Source organism: Trichosurus vulpecula, chromosome 5 (assembly GCF_011100635.1).
Source record: "Trichosurus vulpecula isolate mTriVul1 chromosome 5, mTriVul1.pri, whole genome shotgun sequence".
NCBI lineage: Eukaryota > Metazoa > Chordata > Mammalia > Diprotodontia > Phalangeridae > Trichosurus > Trichosurus vulpecula.
In genome coordinates, this window is record NC_050577.1 from 138,867,953 (window position 1) to 138,891,893 (window position 23,941).

The 23,941-nt window shown below is 37.8% G+C and overlaps 1 pseudogene; it reads right to left on the reverse strand.

Moving 5' to 3' along the window:
* Window positions 1-21,364: 21,364 nt before the first annotated feature.
* Window positions 21,365-22,526, reverse strand: LOC118851072 (annotated as a pseudogene).
* Window positions 22,527-23,941: the final 1,415 nt, after the last annotated feature.

Consider the following 23,941-nt stretch of genomic DNA (forward strand, 5'->3'; position numbering starts at 1 on the left):
GAAATTAATGGATGCCATAAATGTGTCTCAAGTGCTAAAATATCCACTTTCTCCCTAGCATAGGAGAGAACAATTTCCAGCAATGAATGCTACTGGATAGTATTTCAGTGGCTGTGTTATTTTTATTGCTTTTAAAAATGTGGTTTTAATTGCTCTACCGATATCCTTAAGCAGAAGTTATGGTAACATATAATGGAAAGCCAAGGACTACAAGAATCACAGAAATGACAGGAAAGGAAGAGGTACCCTTTTTCCATAGTTAAAGCCCTATAGTTAAAGCATGGCATCATACACAGAGTAGTAGATTTAGCATAAGGAAACCCTGGGTTCAAACACTGTCACAACACTAACTAGCTCTGTAACCCTTAGCAAAATCTCTTAACCTCAAATGTATCTCAGGAATCTCAGTAGGATTTATGGACCGAGCCATAAATGGGTGGTCACTATTATTTTGGTGAGTGAAAAAAAGGGACCTAAGTGGCACTCTGACTCTCCATTCTTGAACACCCTGTATTAGCATCCTTCTCGCCATGGAAAATCCGTGCACCTTTTTTTGGCCCTCTTATCACATTGGTGAGTTCCTTCTAGAACCTCCATTTTGGATGTGGGCATGACCTGGTCATGTTTCATCATCCTTCCCACCTGTGCTTCAGAACATTGCCACTATCCTCCCTATTGGGTATCTCCCCTCACTACCACCACCATGCTACTCTTTAGCTCCCTTTTATGTATTGAATTTCCCTGTTAGAATGGAAGTTCCTTAAAAGCAGGGACTATCTTTTTCCCCTTTGCATTTGCATGCCCAGCACTTAGCACAGTGTCTGGAACATAGTAAGAGTTTAATAAAGGCTGGTTGCCTGCCTGCACATACTCATACACATACTGTATGTACTGTATGACCATGAGAAAGTCACTTTATTCCTCTATGACTCAGTAAAATGAGGCCTTACTTTACATGGACTTTACTAGGGCTTTGATAATCTCTAAGGTTCCTTCCAACTCTAACTCTATGATCTTACCACACTACAGTGTTACAACTATACGAGGCAGTTAAAGGACTATGTGAATAGTTCTCAAAGAATGAGCCATCATGGCCCTCTTCATGATCTTGGTCCTTATTTTGTTTTCGTTTGTTTTGGTATAAGGTAGAGCACAAGACTAGAAGTTAGAAGACAAGGCTTCCATTCCCAGCTCTGCCACTAACAATGAACTTGGCTAAATCATTTAACTTCCATGTCTCACTATCCTCACGTGTAATTAGATTAAATCTCTACAGTCATTTCCAGATTTAAATCCAATGATAATTTCTATGAAAACTCTGAGCTGCAGTTTTCTCATCTGTAAAACTGATCTTATACTTGTTGAAGCCATCTTTCAGAGTTGTTATACAGAAAATGCTTTGTAAATTTTCAAGAGTTTTGTAAACTTTCAAAAGCACTTTTCTCCCTTGGTTTCCATGACACTGCTCCATCTTGGCCCTCTTCCTACCTATCTGACTACTCCTCAGGCTCGATTAATGGATCCTCATCTTCCTCCCAACTCACTAAACATAGATATTCTCTAAGGCTCTTTTCTTCTCACTCCACACTCTTGTGCTTGATGATCTCATACGTCCCCAAGGATTCGACTCTCATCTCTGAATGATGACTCCCAAATCTAAATGTCCAACCCTGACCTCTCTCCTGAACTCTAATCTAATATTACCAACTACCTGCTACATTCATAATAGCCACATGGATATTCTATAGGCATTTCAAACTAAGTATGTCTAAAACATAACATATTGTATTTTCACCAAAATTCAATCTTGTTCCAAACTTCCTTGTCTAACTATTGCCCTTTACGAAACTGAAACAGGGAAGTTTGGAGAAGGGTCAGGGGTTTGGTGAAAATATAATAAATTATGTTTTAGACTTGGTGAGCTTGAGATGCCACAATCTTTCCCATTACATTTCAAAATCAGGTTCACAAATTTGGAATCATTTTACTGTTACCATTATGAAGATAAGTTGAAGTAATATATGTGAAAATCTTTCAACAACAAAGATCTAGAACTGAAACCCTCAGAGGCTAGCCCAGACCCCTCATTTCACAGCCATGAAAGCTAAGGCCCAAGAAAGTTCATTACTTTTTCCAAAGTTATATAAGTAGAGGAGAGATCTGAACCCAGGCTCTCTCACTCCATCCACTATATCATGCTGCCTCCCAAGTTTAATACAAAGATAAAGTAGTATAAACATGTCAGTGTTTGTAGTATGACAATGTGTGTACTTTTATTTCTCAGATGGATTGAGCATTTAAGTTCATACACATGCACCTAAAAGCAGTTATTCCCTCTTAGCAATTCTGTTGAGGCTGACTATTGCTGTTTTTATAGAAACAAAGGAGTACGGACAGAGCAGATGGTCCATATGGATCTTTAACACTGCCAAAGTGGTCCACAAACTAAAAAATTTTGAGAATTACTGGTAAATATGCAGCCAAACAGGCCTTCACCTAGTCAAAACAGTTTTGTTGCATGACTGATTTGGCTGTGATACATTTGAACAGATCCAGGAGACTGACAACAACAGGAAACCCAACTCAGTCAAGTTTCAAGCCATTTATGTAGCCATTTGTAGACATAAACTCATAGAATTTACTTTAACCATCTTTCAACCTCCCTTATCTCCTGTGTTCCTTTTCTCCAGTTTCAAAGAATGAAGGGCTCCATTCCTTTGCTAAAACTAACCTCTACTTGTGCATGTGACTCACTGCCTACCATTCCTCCTAAGATCTCTAAGATCATTCACTCTCTGTCTCTTGGCTCCTTTCCCACTGTCTACAAACCTGTTCAAGTCTTCCTGTACACTGTCCCCTCAACCCCCCAAAACACAGTCTTTTTCTTCATGAATGAATATTTTAAGAGTATTCTATGTTTTTCCCCCACCTCTTCAACACATAATGTTCTTTTCCCATCTTCTACTGTTCTATAGTTTAGGAAGCTTTAGCCATGCTTGCTGTAAGAAATAATAAAGGAGACAGTTTCAGAGAAACCTAGCAAGTATTGTCTGAAATGATTCAAAATAAAGTGACCGAAGCCAGGAAAACAATATATACTCTAACAACAACTATGTAAAAGTGAACAGCTGTGAAAGCCTTAAGAACTCTGATCATTGGAATGACCTACCATGATTCCAGAGGAAGAAAGAAAGGAAAGAAGAAAGGAAAGAAGGAAGGATAGAAAGATAGAAAGAAAGCCATCCACCTTCTGACAGAGAGGAGATGAATTATGTACACTTATTACAAAAATTTTATTTTACTTTCTTTCTTACAATAGAGGGGGAGACAGGAGGGAAAAAACAAAGGACTGTTGTTTTTTAAAATGTAATTTTAAAATAACCAAAAAAAAACCTTTGACTCTCCCCCCCAGACTCCTAGGTGGTTTATCTGTATGTTATAGATAATAATAAATGCCGGTTATAATCTTATTATATATCATATGCATAATATATATTAGATATAATATATATTATTATAATTAATAATAATAAATATTGGTTAAGTGAAGTAAGCAGAACCAGGAAAACAATATATACAATGATCACAACAAAGTAAATAGACATAACAACAAAACAATCAAAATTTAATGATTAAAAAATATAATAACAAACCTTAGCCAAAAAAGGTGAGATATGAAAATATACCTTAACCTTGCTTCTTTGAAGAAGTCAGAGACTATGAGTATAGAAGTCTGCACATGAAACAATATGTTGGTTTCTAACATGTTGGTTGGTTTCCCTGAAATTTTTTTAACCTCTTTACTCTTTTTTTATCCTTTATTACAAGGGATGATTCTGGAGGGGTAGAAAGGGAGAATGATACACGGGGAAAAGAAGGTAATGTGAAAACAAATATATCAATATGATTTTTAAAAGAATGTTAACTCTTATTGTTAACAGACTACAAAGCAAGGACTATTTCATTTTCTTGTGACCCCAATATCTAGAACAATGCCTGGTATACAGAAGGAATTTAATAAAATGATTCTTGACTCATTGACTCAAATGAACACACAGAAAACTCCATTATTCCCTTCATCACATCAAACTAAATCAAGTGCTTAACATAACAAAATAGATTAATTGGGGGAGGGGACTAATTATTCCCACTACAAATAGATAAGAATTCCTTTCAGTAATGAGCCTTACCACATTTAAGTTATTAATTACTAGACAAAGAAAACTGATAGACCGAACTCTAAAGCTAAGGAATTAGGAACTAGCTACCACTTAAAAGCACAACAAGAAATTAAAAGAAATCTCTGAAAATTTAACGCAAGATTTATAAAAATTAATTTTCACACAACTTTTTTAGCAGTATATCTCTTTATAACTCATATCCTATCTGTTGATCAGGGCAATAAATACATCTCTACTTTCTTACTTATGTTTTCCTCTATTCTGCCTCCCAAGTTAAACATAAGAAAATTAAGAAGAATGTTCTGATATGGGAAAAAAGAACGATAGGGCAGAAACCTTTAAAAATACTTCAGAAATTTTTGCTATGCACTTATGAATTGATAAATGATTGCTACTGCTACTACATTAAACATTGATGCTACATTAAAATGATTTGTCCACAACTGGTGACTTAAAAAATACACTTTTATTGTTCAGTAATTTACACTAGACCCTCGCAAGGCCCCACTTAACTCTGGAACTGCTTCCTACTTCCCAAGTTCAGGGTGCTATTTAAGTGCCTCAGGTATTCAGAACTACCGCCCAAGGCCCCACCAATATGTCTCTGTCCTAGACCATACATTTTTGGTTGTTGTTGGACCAGTGATTTCCTTGATATAGAGAACTTTGAGTGAAGAAATCCCTTCTACTCAAGTAGATCAGCTCTTGCTCTACAATATCATTTTAGAGATGCCTGGAGCACTGAGAGGTTAATTGACTTCCCCATACTGGCCTCACACAGCCAGTATGTGTCAGAAGCAGGACTTGAGCCCAAATGTCTCTGACTCCAAAGCCGCATTAAACTACTATATCATAGAGCATCATAGACCCTACGTAACACATAAATATTGAACACTAAAAAGACATTTAATTAAAACAGAATAAGAAGATTTAAAAAAAGGAGGAATTGAATCAGTTGGTAACTGTTTTCTATACCTTATACAAAATAACTACCATCTCCTACATCTGCAGGAGAAATAATCAAATTTCCCTCTAATTCCTCTGCTTCCACCACACTATACTGAGAGGACACCTCAGATTCGGGGTACTAGTGCTGAAATTTGAGTCCAAAGCTGCCTCCTTATAGAGTTTCTTTCCCTGTAATATCAGTAACACAGGTTAGAGCCCTCTGACACCTTGTAGCCAGTGGGTATCAATAAAAGCTCTCACCCATTCAGGAATCATAGCACCATCGCTCCCAGGAGTCCAGGCGTTTCCTCCTGTGTGGCCCGCTGTTCCTCGGCCCCACTACCATCTCCTGCTGGCCTCAGCACCCAGGTTTCTCAGCCTTCATCTACCCAGACTGCTCTCACCACAAAGGACCATCTCCTTCTTCCAAATCCATGCCCTGCACACAGCTACTCTTCCCTTCTCGACAGCCTTAGCCTCAGCCTCCTGCTTTCTTCACACCTGGCAATTGTCTCCTCATTTTAAGCCTGGAGCATTCTCTGAGAACCAGGAGTGGCAAAAGCTGAGTTGGAATTAAAGACAGAGGCAACCTCCACTCAGGTTACAATAATATTTAAAAGAGTTGTTCCCAGGGTGCAGGATCTTCTTTAAGGGAGCAACAAATAAGGAAAGCCTCTCCAGCCAAGAATGGGAGCCAGTCTACTGCTTCAGTTATTTGCACCAGGTAATGATCGAACCTATCCTAAAGTGAATTCATTATCTTAAAGATAGACTCAAGGGCTGAACTTAAGGGAATTCTAAGTTTCCACAGAGCAATGTTTTGCAGAGCAGTGCTGAGCGGGGTAGGGGTAACCAAGTACTGGAGGCTGATGAAAAATAAATTCCAGATATCTGAAAGAAGAAAATTATATTATCTCTCTCCCCACCACTTCCCTGGTCACCCCTTCCATTATGTCATCCCTTCCACTAATGAATCTAAGCCTAGATGACAAACTTCTGGGAAACTGTTTTAAATGTTGTAGATGCAGTCAAAATGGGCATTTTGTTTCTTTTTTGTCAAGGTCGACTATATGCTTTTTAAACAGGGTATTAAGTCATTTTAGGGATTTCTTTTTTATTTTTTTTATTTTTAGTTTACAACACTCAGTTCCACACGTTTTTTGGTTGCAAAATTTCTCTCCCTCCCTCTCTTCCCCCCTCCCCCACCAAGACAGCATGTAATCCAATGTAGGTTCTACATTTACCTTCACATTGAATTTATTTACATAATAGTCCAATTGTAAAGAAGAATTATAACCAATGGAATGAATCATGAGAAAGAAAAGAAACCAAAAAAGAAGGAAAAAAAGAGAGCAAATAGTTTGTCTCATTCTGCATTCAGACTCCATAATTCTTTCTCCGGATATGCATAGCTTTTTCCATCATGAGTCTTTTGGAGCTGTCTTTGAACCTTGTATTGATAAGAGGAGTCAAGTCTACCAAAGTTAGTCCTTACACATACTGTGTGTATGTAATCATGTATAATGATCTCTTGGTTCTGCTCCCCTCACTCAGCATCAGTTCATATAAGTCATTCCAGGTAGTAATGAAGTCCATTTGCTCCTCATTTCTTATAGCACAATAGTATTCCATTACATTCATATACCACATTTTGTTTAGCCATTCCCCAATTGGTGGACATCCCCTTGATTTCCAATTCTTTGCCACCACAAAGAGAGCTGTCATAAATATTTTTGTGCATATGAGTCCATTTCCCAGTTGTATGATCTCTTTGGGATATAGCCCTAGAAGTGGTATTGTTGGGTCAAAGGGTGTAAACATCTTTATAGCCCTTTGGGAATAGTTCCAAATTGCTCTCCAGAATGGCTGGATCAGTTCATAACTCCACCAACAATGTAGCAATGATCCAATTTTCCCACATCCTCTCCAGCATTTATCATTTTCCTCTTTTGTCATGTTAGCCAATCTGATAAGAAAGATGTGGTACCTGAGAATTGTTTTGATTTGCATTTCTCTAATCAATAGTGATTTAAAGCATTTTTTCATATGACTATAGATATCTTTAATTTCTTCCTCTGAAAACTGCCTATTCATATCCTTTGACCATTTCTCAATTGGGGAATGATTTTTATTCCTATAAATTTGGTTCAGTTCCCTGTATATTTTAGAGATGAGACCTTTATCAGAGATACTGGTTGTAAAGAACTTTTCCCAATTTTCTGCTTCCCTCCTAATCTTTGTTGCATTGGCTTTGTTTATACAAAAACTTTTCAGTTTAGCATAGTCAAAATTATCAATTTTGCATTTTGTAATGCTCTCTATCTCTCATTGAGTCATGAATTCTTCCCTTTCCCATAAATCTGACAGGTAAACTATTCCTTGCTCTCCCAAATTGCTTATAGTATCAGCCTTTATTCCTAAATCATGAGCCCATTTTGACTTTGGAGGTGTAACATATTGGTCTGTGCCCAGTTTCTGCCATACTATTTTCCAATTTTCCCAGCAGTTTTTGTGAAATAGTGAATCCTTAACCCAGAAGCTGGTTTCTTTGGGTTTACCAAAGAGTAGATTGCTATAGTAGTTAAATATTGTGTCTTGTGTACCTAAACTAACCCACTGATCCACCATTCTGTTTCTTAGCCAGTAGCAAGTAGTTTTGATGACTGCTGCCTTATAAATACTCAAAATTGACCATGTAGTAGGGCACAAAAATCTCACAGTCCAATGCAGAAAGGCAGAAATAGTCAATGCATCCTTTTCAGATCATGATGCAATAAAAATTATTTGTAATAAAGGACCAGGGAAAGATAAACTAAAAATTAATTGGAAGCTAAATAATCTAATCCTAAAGAATGAGTGGGTCAAAGGACAAATCACAGAAACAATTAATAACTTCATTCAAGAGAATGACAATAATGAGACAATATACCAAAACTTATAGGATGCAGCAAAAGCAGTTCTTAGGGGAAGTTTTATATCTCTAAATGCTTACATGAATAAAATAGATAAAAAGGAGATCAATGAATTGAGCATGCAACTGAAAAAGCTAGAAAAAGAACAAATTGAATATTCCCAATTAAATACCAAATTAGAAATACTAAAAAGCAAAGGAGAGATTAATAAAATTGAAATCAAGAAAACTATCAAACTAATAAATAAAACTAAGACCAATAAAATCAATAAACCTTTGATCAATTTGATTTTAAAAAGAGAGAACTAAATTACCAGTATCAAAAATGAAAAGGGTGAATTCACCTCCAATGAAGAGGAAATTAAAACAATAATTAGGAATTATTTTGCTCAATTGTATGCCCATAAATTTGACAACCTTAGGGAAATGGATGAATATTTACAAAAATATTAATTGCCCAGATTAACAGAAGAGGAAATAAAATATCTAAATAACCCTGTCTCAGAAAAAGAAACTGAGCAAGCCATCAATGAACTTCCTAGGAAAAAATCTCCAGGGCCAGATGGATTTACATGTGAATTCTATCAAACATTTAAAGAAGGAGTCCGACCAAATTCTTTTTATGACACAGATATGGCACTAATACCTAAACCAGGAAGAGTCAAAAAAGAGAAAGAAAATTATAGACCAATTCCCCTAATGAATATTAATACAAAAAATTTAAATAAAATATTAGCAAAAATATTACAGCAACTTATCATGAGAATAATATACTATGACCAGGTAGGATTTATTCCAGGAATGCAAGGCTGGTTCAATATTAGAAAAACTATCAGCATAATTGGTCATATCAACAACAAAACTAGCAGAAACCATATGATTATCTCAATAGACGCAGAAAAAGCCTACAACAAAATACAACACCCATTCCTATTAAAAGCACTAAAAAGCATAGGAATAAACAGTCTTCCTTAAAATTATAAATAGCATCTACCTAAAACCATCAACATTATATGTAATGGAGATAAGCTAGATGCATTCCCAAAAAGATTGGAGGTGAAACAAGAATGTCCATTATCACCCCTATTATTCAATTTGGTACTAGAAATGTTAGCTTTAGCAATAAGAGAAGAAAAAGAAATTGAAGGAATTAGAATAGGCAAAGAAGAAGCTAAGTTATCACTCTCTGCAGATGAAATGATGATATACATAGAGAATCCTAGAGAATCAAGTAAAAAACTACTTGAAACAATAAAAAAACTTGAGCAAAGTTGCAGGATATAAAATAAACCCACATAAATCTTCAGCATTTTAGGGATTTCTTAAGATCTGTATCATAGAGTTATGAGCCTGGGAATACATAATTCTCACCTGGTCATTCCTTCTCACTGAGCTTTCCAGGATAATGGGGAAATATGGGGTAGGAGGGAGGAGATGCTGTTGGAAAATTACAAAAAGCCCTCAAAAAGTACCATAGGTTTGGGTCCGCTCACCACAGACTAAGGGATCTGGCTGCGGTGAGGGCCAAAATATAGAAGGGTGGTTGGGGTAAGAGAGGGGCAGAGAGGAAGGGAGAATTTGGGAAGGGAAATAGAGAAGTGGAAAAAATGTGAGGAATAGGATGGGGAAATGAGAGAAAGAAGAATTACATGGGGGAGTAAAGAATAGAGTGATGCATCATACCCATCAGATTGGCTAACATGACAAAACAGGAAAATAATAAATGCTGGAGAAGATGCAGGAAAAGTGGAACACTAATGCATTGTTGGTGAACTGATCCAACCATTCTGGAGAGCAATTTGGAACTATGCCCAAAGGGCTATAAAACTGCATACCCTTTGACCTAGCAATACCACTTCTAGGTCTGTATCCCAAAAAGATCATAAAAGTGGGAAAAGGACCTACATGTATAAAAATATTTATAGCAGCTCTTTTTGTGTTAGCCAAGAATTGGAAATTCAGAGGATGCCCATCAATTGGGGAATGGCTGAACAAGTTGTGGTACATGAATGTAATGGAATACTATTGTACTATAAGAAATGATGAGTAGGCAGACTTCAGAAAAACCTGGAAAGATTTACATGAACTGATACTGAGTGAAATGTTCATTGTACACAGTAACAGCAACATTGTACAATAACTAATTTTGATAGACTTGGCTCTTCTCAACAATGCAAGGTTCTAAGACAACTCAAAAAGGCTCATGATGGAAAATGCTATCCACATCCAAAGAAAGAATTATGGAGTCTGAATATAGATCGAAACATACTATTTGCTTTCTCTCCTTTTTATTTTGTTTTGTTTTGTTTCTTCTTTCTTGTGATTCATTCCATTGGTTATAATTCTTCTTGACAACATGACTAATGTGATAATATGTTTAATATGAATATATATGTAGAGCCTATATCAGATTGCATGCTGTCTTGGGGAAGGGGGAGGGCAGGGAGGGAGAGAAAATTCAAAACTCAAAAGCTGTGGAACTGAATGTTCTAAACTAAAAATAAATTAATTAAATTTTAAAAAATAATAAAGAGAACGTATTTCTGATGGGCTGGCCACATTGTTAGAATGTCAAACATATGCTTGCCTAAAAGACTATTTTATGGAGAACTCAGACAGGGCAAGTGCTCACACAGTGGTCAGAAGAAACAACAAAAGGACTCTCAAGGTCTCTCTTAGGAACTTTAGAATTGATTGTGTGACATTGGAGACACTGGGCACAGGACCACCCAGCATGGCATGCCCTCATCAGAGAAGGTGCTGTGCAGTATGAACAAAGCAGAATTGAAGTTGCTCAAAAAAATGGGAGATGCACAAATTGAGAGAATCCTCCACAAATGTTCACATGTGCTATTTGTGCCTCACCTGTGGTAGAGCATTCCAAACTCATATTGGTCTGATCAGCCACAGTCAGACACACTATAACCTGACTCTAACATAGTGATGTCATTCTAGTCTACTTTGAGAGCAAAGGACAACAACCAACTACAACATCATCCAGTAATCACTTCTCCTCCTTTAAAGTTCAAGCCATTCTGTTTGTTTTTTGATTTGTTTGTTGTTTTTTTTTTTGGCAGGGCAATTGGGGTTAAGTGACTTGCCCAAGTACATGTGTCAAGTGTCTGAGGCCACATTTGAACTCAGGTCCTGCTGATTCCAGGGCCGGTGCTCTACTCACTGTCCCACCTAGCTGCCCCAAGTTCAAGTCATTCTGTAAGAGCCTTGTTGCTATTGTCTATGGACCTTCAGGTCACTCTCCTCCCCAATATATTCAGCAAACCTGGCTCACAGCCTCCTCGTCTCCAACCCTTCTCGCCTTCAAAAATCCCTGGTCTCCCAGTTCCTCAAAGTCTTCAACTCCCATGACTTCTGATTCTAATTTACTTCTGCCAGACACAAACCTGTTCATACCTTAGACCACCCTTCCTTCAACCCTTGCTCAATTAAAATTTTCTCAGATGTCAAAATTACTCATATCAACCACTGATCTTAAGTCCATACCTTTTTTTTAATGAATAGTTCTACCTTTTCTTTCTCTACTTTCTCATTTTTTGTCCACAACTAACAACCATTTCTTTGTGTTCACTCAGCTCCAAGTGTCCTGTTATCAGTCTTCCCTAGCACTGAGATTCTGGCCTGGGGTGATGCCTGCCAGTGAGTCCTCCCTGAGGGAAGCTGTGGTCTCAGAGTGGCCTGTTTTAAAACCAGTCAGGTAATGAGCCAGGAGAGATAAGAAAGTATCTCCCTACAGGTATCTATAAAACATGTTTATACAAGTCTGTGTTTTGTAGTACATCTGGCCCATCTCTGGGGTGATGGAATTTTAAAAATATCAAAAATATTTCTAAATACTTGTGTTATAGTATTCTCACCTTTGCTATGTTACTTGCTCCAGTGACATTATACTCTATTAAGCAATGTCAAAGAAACTTAACACTTCAGTAATTAAGTTAAAAAAAAAGAACACATGTTGAGATTCAAAAAATGAAAGCTTTATTTGCTCAAATCAATCAACAAGCATTTATGATTTATCTACTATGTGCCAGGGACTGTGGTAGGCATTGATGGTGCAAGGACAAAAATGAAAACAGTCCTTGCTACCAAGAAGAGATGTGTATATGTATGTATCTGTATATGTGTGTAGGTATATATATGTGTGTGTGTGTGCCTATGTGTACATTCATATATGGGCATACATGTATACAAATGCATGCACACATATGTGTACATACAAGATACACACAAAAATAAGTAAAGAATATATTGTTGACGGGTGTGAGAAGGAAGGGACTAACAGCTGGAATAATCAGGAAAGGCCTCATAGAAGAAGAGGTGACACAAGGTGAACCTTGAAGGAAGCTAGAGATTCCAAGATTAGGCAATGAGTCCCAAGAATGGAGAACAGACTGTGCAGAGGCATAGAATGGAAACTAAAGTAGTATGTGTGAGAAGCAGCAAGAAGGTCATTTTGGTTGGACCACAGGGCACGTGAGGAAGAATAATATAGAATAAGTTTGCAAAAGTATATTGAAGTCAAGCTTTAAAGTGCTTTAAAAGCCAAAGAGAGGAGTTGAAAACCACTTTAGGCAGTGCTTCCCAAGTCTTGGGCCCCTGGCTCACCAAGAAATTATTTTAAGGGGTTCCCAGAATCTATTTACAAATAGATTAAGAAGTGAACAGTTAATAAGTATCATTACTTATATTATATTATCACTATTTTTCAATGTATATGGGAGAGGCCTTTGTGATAAATAAAATATAATTCATTTAAAAGCATTCCTGAATTTATAGCACCTATTTTTTTCTCAATTTACAGATACTAAGAGTACAATTGCTATCATATGGGAGTCCATGCCATTTTTTAATATTAAAAAGAAGTCCTTATCCTATAAGAGGTTGGGAACTGTTCCTCTAAAATATTCTTACCCACCCAGAATTTTATCTCCAGTAACCTATTAAAGTTATTCAACACCATGGAAGAAAACATTTTGTTTATAATCCATTAGAAATCCATTTTCAGTGTATGTGACAGCCTGAAATCCAGATTGAGATTATCTTCCTATAGATCCAAAGCTGGATCAAGTATTTTGATTTGTCAATATGTCCCTACGTTATAAGCCTCCAGTGCCCTAAATACAATGCGGAAAACCAAATTTTCATCAGTTCATTCTGTCTTATTTAATCCCTGAGCAAATATTACGCTATTATAGTAAAATACTAACAACTTGGATTCCATAAACAAAAGTTGCATAGTTGAAAATAAGGAAAGATCCATCTTTTGCCTCCCCATTTAACAATAATATTGAAAAATAGCATTTCTTAAATTTGAAAACCAAATTTGGGAGGAAGGATGAAGTGTTTAGAATAGTAAACTTCAAGATTTCAAATGCTTTTTTTAAGTCAGCCATTATTATTAATAGCTTCACACCAGCCCAGCATTTGAAACAAGTTAAATTGGACCTAAAATAAATGCTAGCATTTATAAACAGCTAGCATGTGCATAGCAGTTCTTTGTGGTACAGAGAACACAAAAGAAGCAGAAGATGTAGTCCCTGCTTTCAAGGGATTTATTCTCTAGTTGGAGATCCTGACCTGTAAAACATCTAAATAACAGTAAGAAACAGTTCATGACAACACGTTAAAGCAAGTCTTAAAAATGATGAACACCATGGAAATTCAAAGGGAGTACTATGAACAGTAACAAGTTGCAATGAGCTAGTCCTTAAAGAATGAATAAGATTTACCTACATCCTAGGCACTAGAGACAATGAAGGTGTAGACACTTCGTACAGAAGACAGAGAATAATAAAGCTAAACTATGGAAGTAAGAATGAATGTGGCATGTTTCCTTGAGGTGACCATTCTCTCTAGAACAGAGAATCTGTGTTGGACAGTAGTGAGAAATAATGGTGGAATGGAACGTTTGTGGTAGTTGAGGGAGGGGAAAGAGGTTTGGGGGAGGGGGAAGGGAACATGAATGTCAGGTTAAGGAATTTGGACTCTATTATGCAAACAGTGGGGTAGTGTAGACACTGAAAGAAATTGACAAGAATTTTGGAAAACAGGACCTGATACTAATAGAATGTTAGTGATGAAAGAAGAGGAATAAAAGATGACGCCAAGTTTTATCATTTGTAAAATTAAGAGACTGGGAAAAAAATTAAGAGACTGGGTTTGGAGTCAGTTGGCCTGTATTCAGATCTTGACCCTGCCTCTTCACTATTTATGTGACCATGTCACTTAACCTGACCGAGTAAATCAGGCTCTGTTTTCTCATCTATAAAAATGAGGGGTTCGACTACATGACCTTTAAGGAATTATGGAGTCTGAATGCAGATGGAGACAAGCTATTTGCTCTTTTTTTTCCTTTGTCCATTTTTTTTGGTTTTGTTTCTCCTTTCTCATGATTCATTCCATTAGTTATAATTCTTCTTTACAACTGGACTATTATGTAAATAAGTTCAATGTGAAGGTAAATATAGAACCTACATTGGATTACATGCCTTCTTGGGGGGGAGGGGAGAGAAATTTTGCAACCCAAAAACCTGTGGAACTGAATGTCGTAAACTGAAACTAAAAATAAAAATTTTAAAAAGTGACCTTTAAGGGCCCTTCTGGCTCTAAATCTATGCCTATAGACTAAATAACCTCCAAAGTCTCTTCCACTACAGTATCTATGAAAAGATGAATTCTATTTGGGAAGTGTTGCTATCTATGGGATTTTTGCCATCATTTTACAAGGTGAAATTTGCAAGTTCAGCACCCAGACATTTTTGATTTCCTCCTTGATGGTTTATCTAAATTAGGATAAACTACCACCAATTGACTTCCTTTTCCAAGGCCAGCTCAACCACCTCCATAATTTAATCTTCCGTGTTTTTCACCCTGTCACTCTTATTCAGGATTTCTCATATTTTTCCGGGTTGTTTATAAATGCAGTGACCCATGGTGGTCACAGTACTTTAATAAAGTTCTGACTAATGCAAAGTATAGCAAAAGAATTTCTTCCCAGCACCTATATGTCACAGTTTTGATATCCCAGGAGTCAGTTTGCTGACTCACTTCCAGATTGTGGTCAACTATAGTTAGTTTAGCTCTACTAAGAAATAAAGATTTCAAGTGCATGAGAAATTGCCCACTTCATAATCAAATGAAGATGTGAATAGTCGTGTAATGGACTTTTTCTAAGCCCTAAACTGAACTATTTGGAATTGTTTTCTGAGTCCTATTCTAGTTCAACCTTTGAAATAAAGGATTTTCCACTTAATAAAAAGTCTAGAGTTTAACCTCCTCAGATTGGTTGTTCTCAAAAGAAGCAAGGCCTTTTTTATTTTGATTTTTTAATCATTTCTGAATACTTTGAATGTGAATCATATCATGCTAAAAGAACCTGTGGAGAAGTGGTGTTCAGCCCATCCTATTGGTTCTACTGGCCTAGGGAACGGTTTCAGAAATAAATTTTTTTTAAATCACAGGGTACGAAGAAAGTTCAGTTTTCTTGTTCCAAGAAATAGCCTTCATTTCAGTTAAGCAAAGCACTCAATGCCAAGGTAATATGTTATGCTACAAATTCACAACCTGAAATAGGTGTCCAAAAATTAAGGGGTCAAATTCTTACCGAGATGAATTTGGGACTGCCATAATTCAAACCCAAATGCCCTAATTCTAAAATGCTTTTTCCACTGCTCTATAGAAGATTCGACCTATACACTGGGGATCTTCCTCTGTTTCATCTTCAGGGTACCAATGTAGCGGTGAGACTGTTCATCTATTTTCTTCTTTGCTTGACATATGACTAACCTACCTCATTCCAAGCAACACATATTTACCATCAATGATTCCTTTTACTTGCTATTACTCTTGTGCAAGTTGTAGGTAATGTCCTGTAGCTTGCTTCTGAACACCACATCTATTTCCATCATCCACTGAGTCAAGTGAATTTATTTTTTTTAAATACTAAGATTGTAGTGTTCCAAGATCTGAATCCATATAAGCACTAGTGGGAGAATACAGTGCTAAAGAAGAGAGCTTTTGCAACATGGAGCTGGTCAGATATCATCCAAAGTATTGTATTGGTTCTTAATCGCAATCTAGTAGAATGTAATGACTCTTAAAGGCAGATATAGTTTAGTTTTTGTCTCTTGATCTCCAGGGCCTAAAACATTGCTTTGCATAAAATAGACTCATAATAAACGTTTATTGAATTTATTTGAATTCAGTCCAAATCCCTTTTTCCTACTCCAATCTGGGCCAGGTCATTGCAGAGCCTGTCAGAGACAAATATACTGACAGATTAACTCTAAAGGCAATCAGTCCACTTGAATACTGAACTCTGAGCAATATGTTTTTCATGTACACTGTTTTTCTAGCATGTAGAAGGTTAAAATAATTTCTTTTAAATAATTATGGATTTCAATGAGGAAAATCTGTGGTGTTCCAAGGATTAATGTAAGCATCACAATGTCATGTGCAAATTGGAACATTTGGAAAATTTCACCATCAGTAAGGAATCTTTCTATTTGGATTCTGCACAGGACATCATCCATGATCAGTTGGCACTTTAGGTGAGCATATTTTTCTCTATTTTATGCCTATGCCAACAATCAGCAAGTTGTTAAATAAAGTTATGTTCATAGTCAAATATGTCATAAACCAGGTATTATTGTTTTATCTTAAGTAAAGCCTTTAAAACTGAATTTTATTTTGTTCAAAAAAATTTGGAGAAGGAGAAATAGGATGAGGCAAAGGTCCAGATCTGATCTCGTTGATGTGGGGAACTTCCCACCTCCATCAATGCAGATCAACAACTCATCTGTGACATAAAGTTTTAAAAACTGGGGGAACAGGGGAGTAAGTGTTCCTGGAGGGCTATAGTTTGACCCCAAGGAATATACAATCAACCAATCAGAAGGTGAGAAGATGAGTCACATCCCACCATCCCTGTGATAACCAATCATAGGACTTGGTTCCAACACAACCACAAGTAGTTCTAATTCAGTAATTAAGTCCTCATACAACATGAACTCCAGCAACCCTACAAACTCCCAACTATCTTCCTTCTGGGCCAGGCTTAAACCTAGCCTCAGCAATTATGCAGATGGCATTGGGAAAATCAGATTTCAACATACTACCTAGAAAAAGAAATTACTGATGGAAATGTGTGCTCAAAGAAGTTTGGAGACCAAAAGCCTTGAACATTGAGAAGTTAAATAATTTATCTATGATCATGGTGCTAGTATGTGTCAGAAGCAGACTAGGAACACAGGATTTCCTGATTCTTATCTACCATACCACAATAAGAAAATTAGAAATAGCCACATAAGTTGAGGGGAACAAATAGAAAAGGATATGCTGACAAATTCTAACAACCAGCTCTATGAAGAAAAAAAAAAAAAGTAGAACACATTTTTAAGTTTAATCTGCATTATTAAGATTTTCTCCATCACTTTCTTAGGTCTAGACAATCAACAAAACAACAAATCAAAGCCTGATTTGTAGCTTTAGCAAATTTCTAAGATGTAAATGCTCACACTGAAAAATTTAATAATAGACTCTTGGTAGCCACTTTGAGCTGGGTCCAACACATTCCTGGAAAATGTCTAATCCATTACAGTATATCAAAATTTTACTCCAAATGTTCAAATTATAAGATATTCATCTCCCAACACTGATTTTTAAATACATACCTTTCTATGAATCCTATTTATCTATATCTGAAAAACTTAAAAGATCTATATTAAATATGCCTAATTTTTGTCTTTAAAATGAGTTTTATGGTAAGCAAAGCTAAATGATCTAACATTTTAATGAAAAATGAAAAAGAATGAAACTTTCTAAGCTTTAGATTTAAGAAAAGCTCAGCTCTGGCCAGATATATAATTCACTCTGCTGTGATATTTGCATTTTCTACCTAGCATGTTTTTAATATAAATTTCACACTTTCCATCTCTGCAGTTACTAGGTTTTAATCAGAATGAACACCTGTTCTGTGTGTCTTTTAAAGGAGAATTAATATTCCCCCAAGAACTTCAGATGCTAAATTGATAATGGTGTCCCTAGGGTTTTCAAGTGGTTAGTTTAAATTCTAGGTCCTTAAGCAGAAATTTCAGAAAAAGCCTCTTTATTCTTCCTTCATCTTTATGAGACTTTACTTGTGGTAGAATCTCAAATATATATGTACTGTTTGGACAGCAGTTACTGGGTTTTGGTCCCTTGATATTCTTTGGCCTTAGATGATTTCATGAGAGTTGAAACAAGAAAAAATCAAAATTTATGCTCTTTGTTATGAATGAAAATCTCAAAGTGTCTATTCCTGAGCCTGGGTAAAAAAAATTCTTTTAAGATAGAAAATCGGGGAGGATTCTGGGAAGATGGCAGAGTGGGTCAGAAAATTTCAAGCTCTCAAGATTTTCCTCCACAAAAGAGATAAAATAACACCTCTGGGCAAACATAGAGCCATGAAAACAAGTAAGAGTAGGGGCAGAACCGAGGTTCTCTTGGGACAAGGGGAGAAGACCTGAAGAATAATCCTAGGACCAGATTTCCTCCCTGTGAAGAGTAAACACCTCCAGGCTAGGTTCCAATTTAACATCTAGCAGTGAGCCCTGGGATTAGTTGGTTTGAGAGGCTGCCTTGGTCCCAGGGCTCTGCTCTGCACCCCCCCCCCCAACGGATGGTAGTCAGTGTCTGAGCCTGGAAAGATGGAGGGAACCTCTGCTGACAAGGAACGCTAAACCGAGCTGTGCAAAGAGCAACTGGGTGAGAAGGAACCAGCACATGATCCCTGACTGCAGAAGCAGTGGGGCAGAGACTCTGCTGCCTGCGGGCACTTACAGGAGGCTGGAGTTCAAGGTCAGAGGGAAGAACTGAAGACAAACAGAGGCCAGAGGCACTATCCCCCATGCGCCAGGACTAGAGGTGATTATAAAAACTGAATTATTTTTTAAAAAAATGCACAGGCAAAAGAGAAAGAATCCAACCACAGAGAGCTACTATGGGAATAGAGAAGACCAAGTTTCACCTTCAGAGGAGGATACCTAAGCAAAGAAACCCTCTTCTACTCCAAAGAGTAATGTCAAATGGTCATCTGCCCAAAAAGAATTCATTGAAGAACTTAAAAATGAGAGAGATGCAGGAATTGTTTTTTTTTTTAAAAAGTAAGAATACAAGAAAAACAAGATTATGACAAGAAAGTCAACCAATTAGAAAAGGAGATCCAGAATCTTAAGGAAGAAAATGACTTCTTGAAAAATAGAATTGGGCAAAGTGAGGCCAGCAAAGTTATAAGAGATGAAGAAATAAAAAAAATAAGATAAAAAGAATGAAAAATAGAAGAGAATGTGAAACATCTCCTAAGAAAAACAATGGATATAGAGAACAGATCAAGAAAACATAAGAATAATTGGAGTACCTGAAAATTCTGATCAGAAAAGGAATCTTGATATAATAATACAAGAAATAATTAAAGAAAACTGTTCTGAACCATTAGAACAAGAGGGGAAAGTAGAAATAGAAAAAACCCACCGATAACCACCTGAAAGAGTGGTTACAAGGTTACAAGGAAAACTAACAGAAATATTATAGTTAAATTCTGAAACCCTAAAATTAAGAAGCAACAAGAAAAAAACAATCTTCACATGAAGATAGAAAATCTTTTGTCCTATCCAGGATGAGTAAGAATGAATGTCAAAAATCAATTGATAAATCAGGCTAATATTATCATGATGATAATAATATCTTAATACTATCATGGGGAAGCTAGGTGGTGAGTAGATCGAGCACTGAGCATGGAACCAGGAAGATCTGAGTTCGGATTTAGCCTCAGACACTTACTAGATTGTCACTCTGGGCAAGTCACTTAACCCTTATTTGTCTCTGTTGCTCATCTGTAAAATGGGGACAGACTGGAGAAGGAAATGGCAAACCACTCAAGTAAATTTGTCTAGAAAAATCCATGGACAAAGTCCATTGGATAATGTAGAGTCTGACACAACAATTGAACAACCACTTCCCAAGAAGGCTGTAAGAATCAAATGAGATAATCATAAAGTGCTTAACACAATGCCTGGCACACAATAAGTGCTATATGTTAATTATTATCATTTTCATTATGCCAGATGCAAAGGTCTGACCATGATACTCCTCTGATCAAAAACCTTCAATGGCTCCCTATTTCCTTTAGAATGAAATAGGCTGATATTTAAGGCCTTCAACAATCCGGCTGTAACCAATATTTCCAGTCTTATTTTATACTATTTCCCCTTCACAATCATACATTGTCAATCTGCATTCTGCTTCCTCTACACATTTGTGCAGATGGTCCCCCATAACATGTCCTGCGCATCTCTGACTATTAAAATTCTTCTAAAAAGTTCTCCTAAATTCTTCCAAAAATTCTCCTAAAAAGTTAACCTAAAGGGCCACCTACTCCATAAAACCTTTCTTGATCCCTCCAACTAAAAGTGACTTCTCCTCAAATCTCTTCGTTCTGTCACATTCTATTCTGCATGAGTTATTTTGTACTATTCTGCATGAGAATTATTTTCTACATGTTCTATCTCATCTCCTCCAATTAGACTGTGAACTCAATGAGAGAAAAGACTATATAGTTTTTTTTTTCATCTTTGTATCCTCAGTGCCTAGTATAAAAGCTTGTGCACTATAGGTGTCTGATAAATGTTATTGAATTCATTCATCCTATTTGTATATAATATACACACACAATATATACATATATGTATCTATGTGTGCATATATGTGTATATATACACGTATACATACATATATATGTATATATAAATACAAAGAGAGAGGGTGTATGTGCTCTCTATTTCAATCAAACATCCATTTATTGATTGGCTACTAGGTGCAGGGCACTATGTTAGGTATTAAAATAATCCTTGGCCCCAAGGAACTTATCTTTAAGATGAACAAAACAGTCTGCTAAGTGCGATCAAGAACTCAACTGCAAGAGTTGAAATATATTAAAATGTTATGGCATCTTAACATCATAATTAAATATCACAGGTATATCAAACAGTTGATTTTTATGTTATAGAGCATGAGATTTCTCACTATAACCCTAATCTGCTTCATCTAATTCAATCTCCTTTACTGCCTTACACTGGTAATGAAACTGGTAGAGCAAAGTTGGTCTTTTTTTTCTTTTCAATCCATGTTTTTATTGAGACAAAAGAACAAATAAGAGATCTTGTCCCATGAAATGGGAGCACAGGCAGGTTTCCTCATGTGGTCCATTTTGTGGAATCAGGGGATGGGAGTTGTCCAGGGGCTCTATTGAAGGATAATAAAATGGGAAGGGATTCTAGTCCCCCCAACGGGGCTGCAGGTAGCTGACGACAGACTTGACGAAATCAGTAGTGGTGCTGTAGCCACCCATGTCCGTGGTCCGAACTTTGCCAACTTTTATCACCTTTTTCACAGCCTCAGCAATCATTTTGGAGTGATATTCCAAGTTGAGGTGCTTCAACATATTGCTGGAAGACAGTAACATGGCAGTGGGGTTGGCAATGTTCCTGCCCATGGCCTGGGCAAACGGGTGCCTCGCACCTGTTTCAAAAACAGCGCATTCATCGCTGTAGCTCTCACCAGGAACCACTCCTGCACCCCCCACCAGACCCGCTGCCAGGTTGTCAACGATGTTTCCATAGAGATTGGGCATCACAAGCACATCAAACTGGTATGGATTCTGCACCAGCTGCATACAACAGTTGTCTATGATCATGGACTCAAACTTGATCTTGGGGTATAGCTCGGCCATCTCCTCACAGCACTGCAGGAAGAGCCCATCGCCCAGCTTCATAATGTTGGCCTTGTGCACAGCCGTGACCTTCTCTCGACCCTTAATGGTGGCATAGTCAAAAGCAAACTTGGCAATCCGCTTGGACTTGGCGCGAGTGATGATCCTCAGACACTCAGTCACACCCGTGACACTCTCGTGCTCCAGTGAGCTATATTCGCCCTCGGTCTGCTCGCGGATGATTACCAAGTCCAGGTTGTTGTGTCGAGTCTTATACCCCAGGAGGCTCTGGACGTGAACGACGTTGGCAAACAGGTCCAGCTTACGCCTGAGCTGCATGATGTAGGAGGTCAAGTTCCCCGTGTATCCTGCATTCAGGGGGGTCTGGATTTTCCCACAGATCGCAACCTTGTTTTTCTTGATGGAGTTCAGCACTTGCTCCAATTTCTCTTCCGAGGCCAGGTTCTGCACCTCACTCAGATGATGCTCCTGAAATGTCACGGGGACCTTGGCTGCCTTAAACACTTCTTTGACAGCATGAGCTCAGGCCCCACACCGTCGCCGGGCACCATAGTTACAGGATAGACGCCCTCCACCTTCACCACATCCATCGCGAGTCGCGGAGCCGGGCGGGTGGCCGGTTGCTGATCAAGCCCCTCCGGGCCCCAAGGCTCGGGGCCACCACCAGCGCCCTGCTCAGTGCACGGACTCTGCTCAGCATCTCCATCTTCTCTGGCACTCAGGGGAAGGAGCCTCGGAGGAGGCTGTCGTCACACCAGAAATGACGTCAAAAAGCACCTTCGGAGCTCCGTGAAACACCTGACTGGGGGGTCTCCGGTTGCCGTAGGACGGCTCTACCCAAAAATGTGTTACCTACGGACAACAGATCATAGAATCACAGATCTAGAGCTGAAAGCGTCCTCAGACATTTTAAACTCAACATGTCTAAAACTGAAATCGTGCTCTTTGCCCCCAAATCCTCTCATTTCTATATTTACGGTCAAGGAGACCACCGCCCTGGCCGGCACCCAGACCCAGACTACCACTTTCTTACCCACTAGATCTAATCTGTTGCAAAGTCCTGTCAATTAGACCTTCATAACAGCCCATTCTCTCTTCTCTAACAACCTGGGTCCTCATCATTCCACTCCTGCATTGTTACAACAGCTTTCTGGTCTATCTCCCTGTCTCAGGTCTCTCCCCATTCCAGCCCATCACCCACTCTGTTATCAAAATGACCTATCTAAAGTATAGCTCTAACCATGTTACACACACACACACACACACACCCCATTCAATAAAGTCCAGGAGCAACCTATTACCTCCAGGATCAAATATAAAGTTCATCATTCGGCTTTTAAAGCCTATCATAACCCGACCCCTTCCTACCACTCCAGTCTTCTTACACTTTACTCCCCTCCATGTACTCTATGATCTGGTGCCACTGGCCTCCTTGTTAATTTTTCAAATCAGACTCTCCATCTCATGACTGAATTTTTACAGTCTCTGCCTCCTGGCTTCCTTGGCTTCCTTAATGTCTTACCTAAAATCCCACTTTGTACAAGAAAACTTTCCTGATCCCCCTTAATGCTAGCACCTTCCCTCTTAGATAACCTCCAGTTTACCCTGTATGTATCTTGTTTTGCTTGCATGCTATGTCCCATTAGAAAATAAGCTCCTTGAAGACAGATTTTTTTTTTACTTCTTTTATATCTCCAGCAGTTAGCACTGTGCCAGGAACTAATGAGTGCTTAATAAATGCTTGTTGATTTAACTGACCTCAGAGGCCATGTAATTCAACCCCTCATTTTACCTGAAGGCTTAATGAAAAGGTATAGAGTTCCATTTCTTTAGCTAAAATATTTTTCTGCTTAAATGTAAATGTTCTTGACTTGGAGTGGTCAGGTTAGCAGAGTTAGTAAAAGCAATAAATAACTAATGGTGGTGTATTCTCTCAGATAAGCTTCCAGGGACTGAGAGAGTTCCCCATAAGAGATAGTGGACAATGTGAAATAGATAATTCCATACAAAGTCTAAGGATTCCAAGAGAGAAGAGACTCTTCCAGGAGACTACCAACAGACAGAGGACTGGCAGCCAGAGCAGAGAAAGGCTAGTGGACTTGTATGCCTAAGCTACAAAGG